Raw genomic sequence first — 16,257 nt, 5'->3', positions numbered from 1 at the left:
TTGCGATTTAGATACATCAGATATTAAAATTTTAAGCAATTTTATGCCACCATTTACACATGATGGCATAAAAAAAATTTATTCTATGGTGGAATTTGAGCTGGAATTGTCTTTTAAGTCATTCAATAAACAAAATGTTGAATATAATTTAACCAAGAATGAATGGATGTCTTTAAAAAAATTTTCAGAACATAAAGAGTTAGTGATTAAACCCTCAGATAAGGTGAACAAGATTGTTGTGATGCATTACTTACAATACAGCAAGATGTGTTATGACTTACTTAATGATGTTAGTGTTTATGAAATAGTAACACGACATAAGATAGAAGAAGCTATAAAGGAATATTCCCAATTAATTAATAAATGGTGGAGACTGGGCTATTGGTCTGAATCAGATGTTGAGAAAAAGTTGGTATGTGATAAGTCTGATATGGCATATTTTTACTGCCTACCAAAAGTGCATAAACAAATGAGAGACCCTCCTGGCAGACCTTTAGTTTCAGTTAGGAAATATTTTTTGCATAATGTAGGTATTGTATTACACAAATATTTGCTGCAGAAAGTGGTTTGTCTCCCATCATATATTAAAGATTCTTTTGATTTTTAGGGAAGATTAACACAATAAAATGGGAGACAGATATGTTTTGGATGACATTAGACGTTAAAAGTTTGTATACCAATATTAAACATAGTTTTGGTATGGAAGCTCTTGAGCTATATCTGGATGATAGCCCAGTGGCATATTATGTGATGGAATTGGTAAGATTTAGTTTGGAAAACAATTATTTTTGTTTTGAAGACAAAATTTACCATCAGTTGCAAGGAACCTCTATGGGTTCGTCTTTTGCCCCGATGTATGCAAATCTTTTTATGGGGATGGCTGAGACTGAGTATATTTATACACATTGTTTTTTTAAGAAATATGTGAAGAAATATTACCGATTCATAGATGACTTGTTCTTTTTATGTGATGGAGGTTCAGAATTTATTGAACAATTTATAACAGAGTTACATGAAAATAGGTTCAACCTGCAATTTGATGGTTTACAGTGGGGAAATAAGATCCCTTTTGTAGATATAACATTAGAGGATAAAATTGGTGAGTTAGTTGCCACTGGGCTCCATAGAAAGTTTGATGTAATCAATTTCTGGTAGGAAATAGTTGTCATCTCATCCATACTTTAGAGTCATTACCATATGGTGAATTTTTGAAAATATCCAGAATCTTCAGTGATAATGTTGATTTTGAAAATGTGTTATTTAAATCAGCTAACATGTTTAAACAGAAGAATTATAATTTAGATGTTATAGAGAAAAGTATGGAGAGAGTTAGAAGAGATAGATACAGTAAAGATAATAATAAAATAGTATATAGACATCCAAAACCAAATTTAAAGACATGCAAAGATGTAAATAGTTTTTTTATAGTATTAACATATAATCTGTTGAGTGAGAATGTTAAATAAGTTATAAAACATTATTGGCAATTCCTAAGTAAGTTTCCACAGATGAAAAGTTTAGTGGAACAGAATTTGGTCTTTTCTTATAAAAGACGGTCAAATTTGAAAGATAGGTTAATACATGCAAAAATTAAGAGACCACAAATTAGGTTAGCGCAACAGATTCAATTCTTAGGCACTGCACCATGTGGAAGACGTTTAGGTTGCAGACATATTGTACAGACTTTTTCTAGTATTAATAATATTAAATTTGAAGCTGCTGCAACATTGAATTGTTTAACAGAAAGTGTAGTTTATGCTATGAAATGCGGTTGTAATAAATTTTATATAGAGCAAACAAAGAGTATGTTTAAGTTGAGGTTACTGGAACATTTAAAGGACATTAGATCAAATAAAGAGGAAAGTCCCTTAGCTCAGCATTTTAAATTATATCATGACAGTGTTCCTAAAGATTTAACAGCTACAGTGTTGCAACAAATACAGGTAGAATATGAGGATTATAAGAGAAATATGTTATTGCATAAGGAGACTGTGTTTATTTTAAAGTTTGGGACTTTGATCCTATATGGTTTAAATGTAGATTGTTGTTGGAAATGTGTTGTATAGCTTTAAAAGCATGTTTTTAAGTTATGTTTGTAATATGTATTTAAATAATTAATTGTTTAATTAGATAATTGATGAATTGTTTTAATTGATACCATTGGTATAAAAAGTGAATTAGTATTATTTGGAATTCACTCCTTGAAGGCTAAACATTAGCCAAGGCGCTAGAGTGTTTTGTAATAAAACAAGATGATTTATTCGACTACAAGTTGCTGGTTGCTTTATAGGACTTGTCTGGTCTCTTAGGTGCAGGTGCCTGAGAATCAGGAGCTTTGGAGGATGAGCAAAGGCATCCAAGTATGCAGGGATGACTGGCTGGATGGCTGAGGGAGAAGGGGATTCCATCTGGAGAAGCTCATAATATCTTTTTTGAACCTCTGTCATTTGGGTGGAATTCCACTTGAAATACTTCCTCATTTTGGTAATTGTTTTCCCAAATGTAATGTCTTCTGGTGGGGAGTCACCTTCTAGGGAGTCCTCTTCTGGTTAGCAGTATCCTAAGGAGGAGGCTGATTGAGAAGTGTAAGAGAGGGACTCATCAGAAGATGAAGAGGAAGATTCCTCTTCTGGAGTTTGAGGTGAGGGGCCTAAGGATGCAGGCTTGGAATCAGGGCTGGCAGAGCAGACAGGGCCTGTGAAGTAGCAGGCCTGAGGTCGAGAAAGGCCTGGAAAAGGGATTGTGAAAATGTTTGCCAATCTGGAATACCAAAGAAGAAGGGAGCAAGTGTTTAGTTTTTTGCTTCTTTTTGAGTGAGGGCATCCTAGGTCCAGACTGAGAAGGAGTAGGCCTAAGATCCAAGGAAATGTGAGGAATAGAGGGAGACTCCTCAGAAATGGAAGCTGGCAAAAGGTGTCCGGGCAAACCTGGTTCCCTCCCAACATCAGAAAATGATGTTGGAATAACCTCCATGCCAGTCAGAGAAACTAGAACCGTGTCCGAAATTAAACCTGCCATAGTCGCCAAAGCCATTAGAGGTACCTCAGCCCCTAGATCAGCAGCTGGTGGGACATCAAAATCCAGAGGTGTAGGCACTTTCTCTGGCCATAAAACTTTGGCCTTTTTCTTAGGTGGTTTGGCTGACACACTGAGCATCACTTCCATACCTAAGGCTAGTCTTTTTAGATGCTGGTTTTCTACAAAAAGATTAAGGGTCGCTAGATGGCTACTTAGGGTCTTTGGAACAAACTACTGGCAAATAGAGCAGGATTTGTAGTCATGGGAAGGCCCTAGGCAGAAGAGGCTAAGGTTGTGGGTGTCTTTGTGTGGGATTTGACATCCGCACTTACATTTTCCATTTCTTGATGACATGGACGGTATCAGCTAACAATTAAGCAAATGACAGCAATGAGAACTAGAAAAAAAAGTTAAGGTTCCCCAATGGGGTACTTATCTTTTTAGACATCTTTGGCATGGAGCAGAATGATTGAGCTGATGTTCAACTGGTGGCAGAGAAGTTCTGAGGTCTGTGTATGTGGACGTCACATTTATGGCCCATGGTTTATGGTACCTAAGTGTGACATTCCAAGCACCAGGCAGCAGCTAGGCTAAGCTTTTGTATATAGGCTGGATGTTCAGGTCGCCTCAGGCAAAGGATCCCACATTTAGAATACTGCAACATTAGACTAGAAGGACATCAAATACTTCTATTAGTTACACAATTAATTATCCATTTTATACATGTATAGTTCTTACTAAAAGTTCCTATATATTGCACTGGCATTCCATGTACACAAATAGTTATCTCATAAACTGTTTTGTTGGACAGCAAAATACCTTATAATTCCTGTCTTCTGTTTTGAACAACTCCAACACATTCCTGAAGTTTTGTGCATACAACCCCATAAATACTCAACACAGACAGCACACATGGAGCCTACTTATATTTAATAGAGCTAGCCTACAATGTTGTTGTTGTTGTTGTCTTTCGGCTTTTCCCAGTTAGGGGTCACCACAGCGGAACTCCGGTCCATTAATGATTAGCAGTAGATTTTCACAAACGCCAAGGTGCCAGCTCGACGTTCAACCTTCAATGAAGGCATGCCCATTTACGCATGTCTTTCGAACGCCCACCCAACCATGGGGAGGACATGCAGACTCCACACAGAAGGTACTCCCTGCACTCCAGCCGAGAATCGAACAGGAGAACCTCTTGCTGTGAGGCAACAACACTACCACTGCACCACCGCGGAAGTCAGAGCTGGCCTACAATAATGGGTAAAAATACTAGGGCTTAGATCCAGAAAGGTTACCTGTTTTAGTGGGAGTGGCATATGTTAAATAACTATGGACTCTTCCACTGGAAATCCCATGATAAGTAATTTAAGCAGGTCTGTGATTGTATGAAATGCTGTCTAAATCCTTATCTCCAACAGTAGCAATCTACTGGACCAAAAGTTCACATTTACCCATTACTTTTAATGGCTGAAATCATCTTAGCGGTATGTGCCAGGGAGTGTAGCAGATAAATAGTCTTAAGGGTGAGTGTGTGTGTCTGTGTGTGTAAGTGTAGCATTTAATACTAAATTATTGAGGGAAAACACAGTTCACAGATCTCAGTTATTGAGTATTGCATTCTGTATAAAGCAGATTAAAGTTCTGAATGGCAAGACATGCCAGAATGAAAGGTCAAGGTGAATAAGGTGTATTTTGTTCCATATTCTGTTGTGTTGCTTACTTTTATTTAGAAATTATAGAAATAAGCTGTCATCACTTGATGAATAGTAAAATAATAAGCTCCATAGAATAAGTTTTCTCTTCTTGGAATGTTTACACTATATTTGATGATTCACAGCAGAACACAATTATTTACTACAAATGGTTTCACAAGATTCCAGGACCAGGATTCCACTGAGCTAAATAGGGCAGAAAAACAATGCCCCTTGTATGTCTGTTGACATAGAAAGAACACACAAAATAAGATACAAGACTGATTTTGTGACAAGGTGAGGAATAGGTCACCAAGATAAAAGGCACAGTATATTGAAAACTCCAGTAAGGCAAATGTTTTAGATGTTTAAACAACACATGTTTTAATGTGTTTTCAGTAAATTTCAGACATCTAAGAAAGTACTATTACTAGATACTCCTACTAAACCATGATATAAACTGAGTTACTGGACAACCTTAATCTACTCATTAAAAACTGACAGCAAAGAAAAAAAACTAATACAGAATGTAGGGAGCTCTGTAAAACTTAAATCTAAACTGATTGAACTCAAAAGCTTCTATTCCATTTCATATGCCAGTAATCATCAGATATCAATCACTTATATAAATGAAGTTGTACCTTCTCACTGCCATGACTTCTCTGTCTAATGAAATCAAAAGAAAATGCAAGAACACCAGTTGCAAGGCACACAAAAAATGTATGAAATAAATATATCACATTGAGTTAAATAGTAATTGCATTACTTAATCCAAAAATACAAGCAAAATATGTGCATTACTAATATTCTTCCATTTGATTATTCATCATATAATATCAGGATATTAGTACATACCCACATCAGTGTACAGGATATTAGTACATACCCACATCAGTGTACAGGATATTAGTACATACCCACATCAGTGTACAGGATATTAGTACATACCCACATCAGTGTACAGGATATTAGTACATACCCACATCAGTGTACAGGATATTAGTACATACCCACATCAGTGTATAGGATATTAGAACATACCCACATCAGAGTAAGCAGTGGCATAGAAATTAATGCTAACCTAGTCTTATATACTTCTGCATCCCAAAAAGCATGTAATCTGGTTTACTATATGACAGCGTGTTGGGCAATCTTGATGTGTTAATTTAGACTTGCAGCAACTTGCAGTGACGTCTCAGTCACACACTAACTGGTAAGATAGTTTTTGTTTCTTTTTTTTTTAATTCTGGTATCCCCTTTTTAATGGGTTGAAATGAGTGGAACTATATAGTGTGTGTGACTGAAACGGAGGCTGTAAAAATATGTTAAAACTTAGTACACTAAGGAGTGTGCAGTTTATATACTATCATGCAAAAAAAAAAAAAAAAAAAAACACCTGTTTTCACTCACTAAGTGAAATACTTAGTTTCAATTAACAGATTGGCGTGATGCTCTGACATGACTGAGAGGGGGAAAAGATAATCAATTTCCAAGAATTCCTGTCATTCACTAGTGATAATGCTGTGGACATGATGAATGTATGCTGCAGGAAACATTTACACGACATCAGTATTGATATGTATGTTTTTTTTTTTTACTTTACTTTAGATACTTTAACCAAGTTAAAGAGAGATGAAAAAAAAAAAAAACATATCTATGAAAATTAGAGGCCATTATTACTAGATAGAAGAAGCTACATTATTTTTCAAAATTTCCTTAAAAATAATTTAGAAATTTGCCTAGATCAGAAACACAGTTATTAGCTGAAAGCCAACTATGCAGAGACTGAAGATGTCATATCAGGTACTCAGAAATCATAATCCACAAGATTAAAATTTAGAAACTCCTGCTCTAGATTATAAATGGAAGTTAAAGATAAATGCAGCAATACATTTCTAACATTGTTTCTAGAAAAGCATAAAACTAAATGAAGCATTTGTTTACTCAGCACAACCTGTCATCAGTCAGTAGAAGACAGTGAGATAAATGATTCACTACATGGTTGAACTGCTCTAAATCACACATGTGAGTTAACGTTTTGCATTGAGAGTAACTGTGCTCCAGTCATTCAGTATGTGCCAAGTACAAACATTTTATGCAGTTTCAAACATATTCCCCTTCCATAGCCACTGCCTTTGGTTTGTTTTACCATACAACATATTTACAAGCCACTCTTCCAAACCTCATAGCCAGGCATCTGCGTGCTGTCACTTGCTAAGAACAGCCATTCCCAAATGGTGACAGTCCTGTGTTTGGTTACCATGAGGTTTATTATGGATCTCAGAAATGCCTAATTCTATACAAAAGGAAGCTCTCTCTGGAGCCACTTTCTGAATCCCATATTGTGGTTACTTGAAGCCGGATGGCATATTTTAGTACATAATCAAGAAATGTGTTATTTTCGGATCTTGGCTCTGTCTTTCCAATATCCATTCAACGAGAATGGCTAGGTCACATATTATTACAACATCTTCATATTTCCTTCTTTTAATGTTACACTGTATGGTAGGATAACCTAAGGTAGGGTTCGTAATGCTAGAAGGTTTCTGAGTTCTGCCAAACATTATAGAAATAACAAACAAGACACAATATCTCACATAGCTTGTATTTTGCCTCCCCAGTGTATATGCAATCATTCCCCTTTCCATTCTTTTTATAACGGTGTAGTTCAAAACACATACAAACTTTTATGTTTTGTGCTTTTGCAGAAGACAGAGCATTTTCTCTAGTTCATATATCTGCCTTCTTTATAAACTTATACACTTTTTAAATAAGCTGGTTAAATTACTCACTATGAAAGGGAGAGTCTTGATTTAAAAAAAAAAAAAAACAGTGAAGGGAATTCATAAAGGTTACCAGAAAGGTTACAGTAGATGTATACTTTGTGTAGCATTTCTGAGTGAATAGACAGGAAGAGCATTGTAGTAGAGCTGTTCTTGAATTCAGAAAAGTTACCTCATGGTATACATATAGTGCTAGCCTTTATGAATCCCCCCAAGCATCTAGAATTCCTTACATTTGCACTATACATCTGCTGCTTTCAAGATGATTGCACTGATTTATAATGCAAATGATCCTAAAAGTAGCTGATTAGCAAAGAAGGCTAACATTGTGGGTTGCTAATGAGTTCCATGTTTTTTTTTTTGGTGTTCTTAATCTCCAGTCAAAATAATGTGCAGTTCTGAACATGTTAGATCATCACACTGAGTTTCCAGGTTACCTCTGAAATAAGAAAACTCTGCCAATTGGGGTTGCCGGTCTAATGAATGAATAAGATAAAAATATCCTCACAGATTGCACACAGGCTATACAAAAGCAAAATTCTTAAAACTATCTACTTTTTTTCCTTTCCCTTCTCCTTAGGCTGATTTGTTGTCTTCTAAATAGCAATGTTCCAGATTCAGGGATTAAACTGCTCGCTTAAGAGAGTCAGTCATTTTGTCCAATGGATTCGCTTAAGAGTTCCAGTTATTTTTGTCCAATGAATCTTACAAGATTGCCTTGCAAAATGAAAACCAAAGAAAGAAAGAAATAGGTGAAACTCACTCAGTTAAAAACAAAAGACCATTTACTAATCTCAGATTAGCACTTTCATCCATCTCTGTGGACTTCTTCAGAATTCTTGATTAAGGCTTCCTCACAACATTAGTGAGATAACGGGTCTGAATTTTTAAAATACATTACAACCACCTTCTACTCGTTAACTACCTCAATGGCATCACTCATCTCTACCTTGATACTTAAGCCAACACGGTAGCCATAAAAGTAACAACTGTGACATATTTCGGCAATCATGCTGAAACGCTTCAATGTATATATGATGTTTGCTGTACAGATCTGGCCCCCATATACTAAGCTTCACTAAAACCTTTAATCTGTTATAATATCAGCTGGGCAAACACAGTATCATATGCTTGTTAAAAGTAGTACAGAATCCACAGGAATCACCACACGAAATGAACTCAGTAAACGTAATGTCTTCTTTATTGAAGTAAAAAACACAAGCGCTTTCACGTAGCTGTACTACGCTTCTTCAGGTGTGTTAAAACTATAAAACCAAGGTACTTATGTATAAAACATTTTGGCGCGCAAACCAAGAAATTAAACAATTATGAGGCAATTATTGACTAATTTACATTTTCTCAGTCCGCTTGTTAAAGAAGCAGTGTTAACAAAATGAAAGATGGTTGCTATTAAAAAACAACGTCAAGTAAATCATCAAACCATATCCTTCTGTTGCTAAATAAGCTAACAATGTTGTAATGTGCTAAACAACTATCACAAAACTCCCTTTAGTGCAATAAAGCCGTTACATATAAAACAAGATAAAATACGTTCTGATTCATTGTGAACCGTGAACATGGTTTCAAAGCTGTCCAAAACTGCGACTGGTCTCATTTAAAAAGGCTTAGACAGCATTACCTCAATACAGTGCATGAAACATCCCATAATCAGAAACAGCCCGAGGTATTCTAAAAATCAAATAAGAAAAGAATGTTGCAGCTACTTAGGTCATCATGCTCACCTAGACCTTATGTAAACATGAAGTGTCAATGACTCATATAAGTGTAAGCCTATTCATGCAGACAATTCCCTTGATCACAAACATCATGGGTATCCGTGGATATCAAAACCCCATTCTCTATATAAATACTCAAATGCCTGAGGAACCCGACAACAGTGTCAGGGGAGAGGCATTGAGGGGTAGAGTAAAAAACGGAAACCGTTCGTCAAAAGATACTCTAACACCAAGGTCATGCGCCCGTAGGACAGACTATTCCAGAGAACCAATCAGCCCATCCAAAACTCAATATAACCATTTGCCTGGATATATCACCACCAATACTATGCAAAAAATCCTTAAGCCTCGGCTTCCTGAACGAAAACCGGACCAGAATAATAAAAATGAAAAGAAATTTATAACAATTGATGCATATACTGTGTATATGAACCAAGAAAAAACTATTATTTTACACAGTGTTAATAAAACGGGCCAGTTTAAATATTCACTGTAGAGGTCCTATGGAATAAAACTGTGCAAAAGAAGAGACAAAATACAAAGAAAGGAAAATAAATACCTTTATGTACTTAGAAATGAATAAAAAAGTGTCATGTCTTAAATGCAAGATGTGCACATTCAAATATAACTTAAATGTCAAAGTTAGTATATAAGCTGGTAAATAAACAGCGAATGCGCTGTAAAAGACGACGAAACAATAAACAACTAATGACCATGTAAACAATGCTCCAAAGGCAGTATTGTCTGATGCTTCTCAAGTATATCTTATTTATAGCAGAATTGAATGCATATGGTGTCAGGGAATAATGACCAAAAATAAAAAACTAATCTGAGCACGGCTAGAGCAAGTTACCAATAGTGCCGTAGGGCACAGTATATAATTACGTTTAATGTCATGGTCCTAAGAGGTCAACCGATCTACTATGTAAACCTTAGCAAATTTAGAAATAGATAAACAACAATCAAAGGTTTACTCAAAAAAGTAAATATTGCTATTGAGCATAAATTAAGGAGAAACTAAAACTACCAGCTATATTAACACTTTAATCTGAGAATGGCCGTTGGATTCAACTAGGAACATAAGGTATAATATGTCAAAACTTAAACTGTGAAAAAAGAAAAGAAATTGAACTTTAAGAAAAATATATGTGTATAATGACTATATATGTGTTGGGGAAAAACACACAAAGCATATATATAGGACATGAGTGTTGGTAACCAGTCACTAGTTTATATGTAAACAAAGTAAATAATTAGGAAAAATACATATGACAAGAAAACATAAGAAATGTATATATTGGTACATGAAATGTACCTACGATAATAGTACTAATAGATTTTTTACTGTTTCTTTCTCAAATAACATAAAAACAGGAAATAAAGAAAAGAGTAAAGATGTGAGGCAAACATCTATGCCCAGATGTTATGAAGGAAAAATACATATGACGAAAAAATATAAAAAATGTATATGTTGGTACCTGAAATGTACCTATGATAATAGTACTAATAGATTTTTACTGTTTCTTTCTCAAATACCATAAAAACAGAAAAAAAGAAAAAAGTTGAGGTGTAAGACGAACATCTATGCCCAGATGTTATAAAATGTATGTTAACATCACAACTTTCTATTATTAAGAATAGGTTTGACCGATACAAACTGGTTGATGCCAGGGTATATATGAGCTTTTAAAGTAAAAATCCATTTGAGTTCCCTAATGGCCAACTGGTTAATGTTGTCACCTTCTCTGTTGTTAATAGCCAATATCTCCAGGACCCTAAAACTAAACATATGTGTTTTATGTTCAACAATGTGCTTAGCTAGAGCATTGCATTCATGTCCTTTCTTGATATTGTAACAATGATTATAAATCCTGTCACGAAGTCTCCTCTTGGTAAGGCCTACATAAAAAGCTTCACAGTGATCGCAAGTTGCTAAGTAGATTAAATTAACACTGTTGCAGTCACTATAAAAACTTGGTACAAAAGTAAAAAACCCTTCAGGATGTAAAAAACTAACATTCTTAGAAATATACGGACACATATGGCATCGCCCACAAGGAAAGGTGCCCTGTAAGTCACTAGTCCTATTGTTTAATAGAGAAACCTTTTCTAAGCATAGTAATTGTTTCAAATTATGACAGGTCTTGTAGCTAAACCTGGGAAAATCACCCACTATTGTTCTGGTGAAGGGGACCATAATCAAAACATTCCAATTCCTAGTGATGATTTTATTGAGATTGACAACATCACTAGTGTATTTAGTGACATAACTCAATTTGTCAGTGAACGTCTCTTTATTCTTTATATGGGTTGTAGGAAAATTCCTGTCTGGATCAGCTAAATCTTGTATATTATTCATTCTCATGATGATTTCCTGCTTACATTCAGTTATTAACTTGATAGGATAACCTCTTTCTCTAAACAGGACTTCTAGTTTGTTTAGTTCTGAATATAAAATGTTCCTATCACTACATATTCTATATATTCTGTACATTTGACTTAATATGATCCCTTTGAAAGTGAACCTGGGGTGCATACTTTCAAAACGTAAAAGTGTGTTCCTCCAGGTGGGTTTCCTGTATAAAGACGTGTCAATCTTGTTGCCATTCAGTTCCAGTGTCAAATCTAAATAATGTATCCGATGAGGGGATGTCTCAGCTGTAAATCTTAAGAAAGTGGTAGTGACATCTAATTCCTTAATAAAATTCAGACATTGCAATTCTGTGCCTTCCCATAAAAAGAGAACGTCATCAACAAATCTCTTATACATTCTTATTTTACTAAAGCCTACATGTTTAAACAAATGATTAAGCTCCCAGTTATAGACTACAAGGTTAGCGTAACTATTTGCACAGGGGGTGCCCATGGCAACCCCCCATTTTTGCAAATAAAGTTGATCCTGATATAAAAAAAACATTGTTATTAAGTATCAATTCAAGTAGATAGTTAATCAAAATGTGTCTATTGTTGCTATAGACAGAATTGGTGACTAAGATCTCTCTAATGGCTTGAAGCCCCAGGTCATTGGGGATGCATGTGAAGAGGTTTTTGACGTCCATAGTTACTAATAACAGATCTGTTTCCACTCTATCTAATTCAAACTCTCTTAGAAACTCGATCAGTTGATATGAGTCTCTCAGAATAATAGGAATGTCATCTACTAAGGGTCTTAATAGCCCTTCCACAAAAGATGAAATGGTGGAGGTTATCCATCGTTCACTAGAGACTATTGGTCTCATTGGTACGGGCTTGATGTCTTTATGTATTTTAGGCAGACCTTTAATTATGGGGATAGTAGGGAATTCTATCAAAAAATATTCATAAAGCTCACAGCTTATCTGGCCACACATCAAAAGGTCATAAAGGTCAGTGTGTACTGTTTTAATAATTTTATTGACTCTCTCTCTAGTAATCATTTCATAAACCATATCATCTGTTAATAGCCTATTCATGTTGTTAGAATAGTCTAAGGAGTTCATAATAACTACTGCCCCACCCTTGTCAGCTGGCTTAACCGTGATGTGACTATTAGTCTTCAGGGATTGGATAGAGTTTTGTTCATCCTTAGTGACAATAAAAAAGCAACATCTTTTCTTATTAGAAGCAAACCATTCATAAAAATCCTTCTCACACATTTTTTAAAAACTTTCTACATTATGTGGCATGAGAGGAATAAAACTACTTTTGACTCTAAAAAAATTCTTTAAAGCTTTCGTGTCTAAGACACTATTATTTTTGAACAAAATTTTCAGGGACACATTGCGACAAAATAACCTCAAGTCGATTAAGACATCATTCAAAAAACTGGTTTGGGAGGGAATAAAATTGAGGCCTTTGTCTAATAATGAAAGATCAGATTCAGACAGAGCATACTCAGATATATTATACACTAAAGAGTTCAATTTCTTTGTTTCCTTGTGTTTGTATACTTTTCTTCAGAGCCTTTTCTTTTTCTCGGCCCCCTGCTGTTCGATCGGCCTCTCCATCCTGACTGTTGCTTGACCAGGAATGGTAAAAAACAATTAGTAGCAGGGGCTGTGTCCTTCGGTTTAGCACCTGCTAAAAGAAATGCTTTAGCTGCCTGTTGGTTGGGGGGGGGGGTGCCACTGTCAAGGCTGGCATCATTGATAAATATAGGTGCAAGGCTGTTAGGCATCAATGCTGTGCTTGCCATTTTGTTAGTGATAGATGTAACAGAAGAGGCTGAAATGGCTTCAGTATTGACTGTTCCATTTAAGGCAGGTGAAGAACTTGAGGCATTCTTTTGATTTTCAATATTAGGTCTATTCTGTGTGCGTGCATTTTCAGCTCTAGGCCATAAGAAGACTTGACCGAGAGCAAAGTCATTGGCATCCCTTACAAGTTTTTTGTGCTTAACTTGTTTCAGTCTTTCACTAAATGAATGAACTTGAGTCCATATATTATCCAGCCTATTGGTAAAGTACTCAGTCTTGAAACGTTCTGAAATAGCTTTGTATTGTAAGTCTATTTTGTTCCTTAAATCAACTTCAAGAGGTGCAAAATACTCTAGCAACAGGTTGATGTAGCTGAAACCCAGTTGTATGTTGAGGTCTTGCCATTTTCTCAGTAAGGTGGGATGGCTATCCCCATAAGAAGGCATACAAAAAATACGCATGCCTCTAGGCACTATTTTAAAATGTATACATGCCTCTAAATGCAGTCTTTGCCATGCTAGTCTTTGTAGCTGATATAAATCATCCTGGAACAATTTACAGAGTCTATTAAATTCAATAACATTCTCACCGTTAGGAGTAGGTGGTAAAACGGTTGCTTGATTTGTCAGCTCCAGAGTCAATAAAGGATTCTCTGTGCAGTGCTTGAGAGAGTCCCAAGCCGGTAAAGCAGTTGTCCTCGTCTCTGGATGAAAATCCAACTCAATATCATTATGTTCCATGTGTCAAACCTGCAGGCAGCACAACAGCAAAAGAAAAAATCCCAGAACTGTTACAGGAAAACAAAGACTCCTCTTGGAAAAACGTGAAGGAAATAGTAGTACAGAATCCACAGGAATCACCACATGAAATGAACTCAGTAAACGTAATGTCTTCTTTATTGTAATAAAAAACACAAGCGCTTTCACGTAGCTATACTACGCTTCTTCAGGTGTATCAAAATTGTAAAAACAAGGTACTTATGTATAAAACATTTTGGCGCGCAAACCAAGGAATTAAACAATTATAAGACAATTGTTGACTCATTTACATTTCCTCAGTACGCTTATTAAAGAAGCAGTGTTAACAAAAAGAAAGATAGTTGCTGTTAGCAAACAACGTCAAGTAAATCAACAAACCATATCCTTCTGTTGCTAAATAAGCAAACAATGTTATAATGTACTAACCAACAATCACAAAACTCTCTTTAATGCAGTAAAAACGTTACATATAAAACAAGATCAAACCACGTTCCGATTCAATGTGAACCGTGAACATAGTCTCAGGACTGTCCTAATCTGCGACTAGTCTCATCTAAAAAGCATAAACGCATTACATAAATGCAGTATATGAAACCATCCTATAATCAGAAACAGCCCGAGGTATTCTAAAAATCAAATAAGAAAAGAATGTTGCAGCTACTTAGGTCATCATGCTCACCTAGACCTTATGTAAACATGAAGTGTCAATGACTCATATAAGTGTAAGCCTATTCATACAGACAATTCCCTTGATCACAAACATCATGGGTATCCATGGGATAACAAAACCCCATACACTATACAAATACTCAAATGCCTAAAGAACCCGACACAGTGTCAGGGAAAAGGCATTGAAGGGTAGAGTAAAAAACGGAAACCGTTCGTGGAAAGATACTCTACCACCAAGGTCATGCGCCCGTAGGACAAGGTGTTCCAGAGAACCAATCAGCCCCTCCAGAACTCAAAAAAACCCATTTGCCTGGAAATATCACCACCAAAACCATACAAAAAATCCTTTAGCCTCGGCTTTCTGGACGAAAACCGGACCAGAATAATAAAAATGAAAAGAAATTTTAACAAATGATTCATTTGCTGTGTATATGAACCAAGAAAAAAATTTTTTTCACATAGTGTTAATAAAACGGTCCAATTTAAGTGTTCACTGTGAAGGTCCTTTGGAATAAAACTATGCAAAAAAAGAGACAGAACATAGAAAAAAAGAAAAATAAATGACTTTATGTACGATAACATTAATAAAAATGTGTCATATCTAAAATGCAACATGTGCAAACTCAAATATAACAATAAATATCAAGATTAATATGAAAGCTGACACAAATAAACAGCGAGTAAGCTGTAAAAAAGGCAAAACAATAAACAACTAAAAACCATGTGAACAATGCTTCAAAGGCAGTATTATCTGATGCCTCTCAAGTATATCATATTTAAAGCAGAATTAAATGCATCTAGTGCCAGGAAATAATAACCGAAAATAAAAAACTAATCTGACTGCAGCCAGAGCAAGGTGTCAATAGTGCCGTAGGGCACAGTATGTAATTGCGTTTAGTGTCATGGTCCTATGAAGTCGACCAATCTGCTGTGTAAACCTTAGCAAATATAGGAATAAATAAACAACAGTCAGAAGTTTACTCAAAAAACTGAATATTGCTATTAAACATGAATTAAGGAGAAACTTAAAACTACCAGCTATATTAACACTTTAATTTAAGAATGGCCATTGGATTCAACTAGGGTCATAAAGTATAATATATCAAGACTTAAACTGTGAAAAAGGAAAGGAAATTTAACTTTAAGAAAAATATATGTGTATAATGACTATATATGTGTTGGGGAAAAACACACAAAGCATATATATAGGACATGAGTGTTAGTAACCAGTCACTAGTTTAACCTTTAATCTGTTATAATATCAGCTGGGCAAACACAGTATCATATACTTGTTAAAAGCAAAGCTAGTATTCTGCATCTAATTTGCATGATGTGGTCTTCACATGCTTTCAGTTTTCAACATTTTTATGTTCTATTTATGGGACTCATTCTCATAAATCATACCACTGTCACTAAGTTATACTGCA

The 16,257-nt window shown here is 35.4% G+C and overlaps 1 protein-coding gene across 18 annotated transcripts in view; it reads right to left on the bottom strand.

Annotated features, from left to right (window-relative positions):
- ROBO2 (roundabout guidance receptor 2) overlaps nucleotides 1–16,257 on the bottom strand; it is a 1,870,921-nt gene that overhangs the window by 16,917 nt on the left and 1,837,747 nt on the right. The gene's annotated exons all lie outside the window — the stretch shown is intronic.

This window comes from Protopterus annectens, chromosome 5.part0 (assembly GCF_019279795.1).
Source record: "Protopterus annectens isolate FY-2018-M chromosome 5.part0, PAN1.0, whole genome shotgun sequence".
NCBI classification, from domain to species: domain Eukaryota; kingdom Metazoa; phylum Chordata; order Ceratodontiformes; family Protopteridae; genus Protopterus; species Protopterus annectens.
This window is presented reverse-complemented; position numbering and strand designations above follow the sequence as displayed.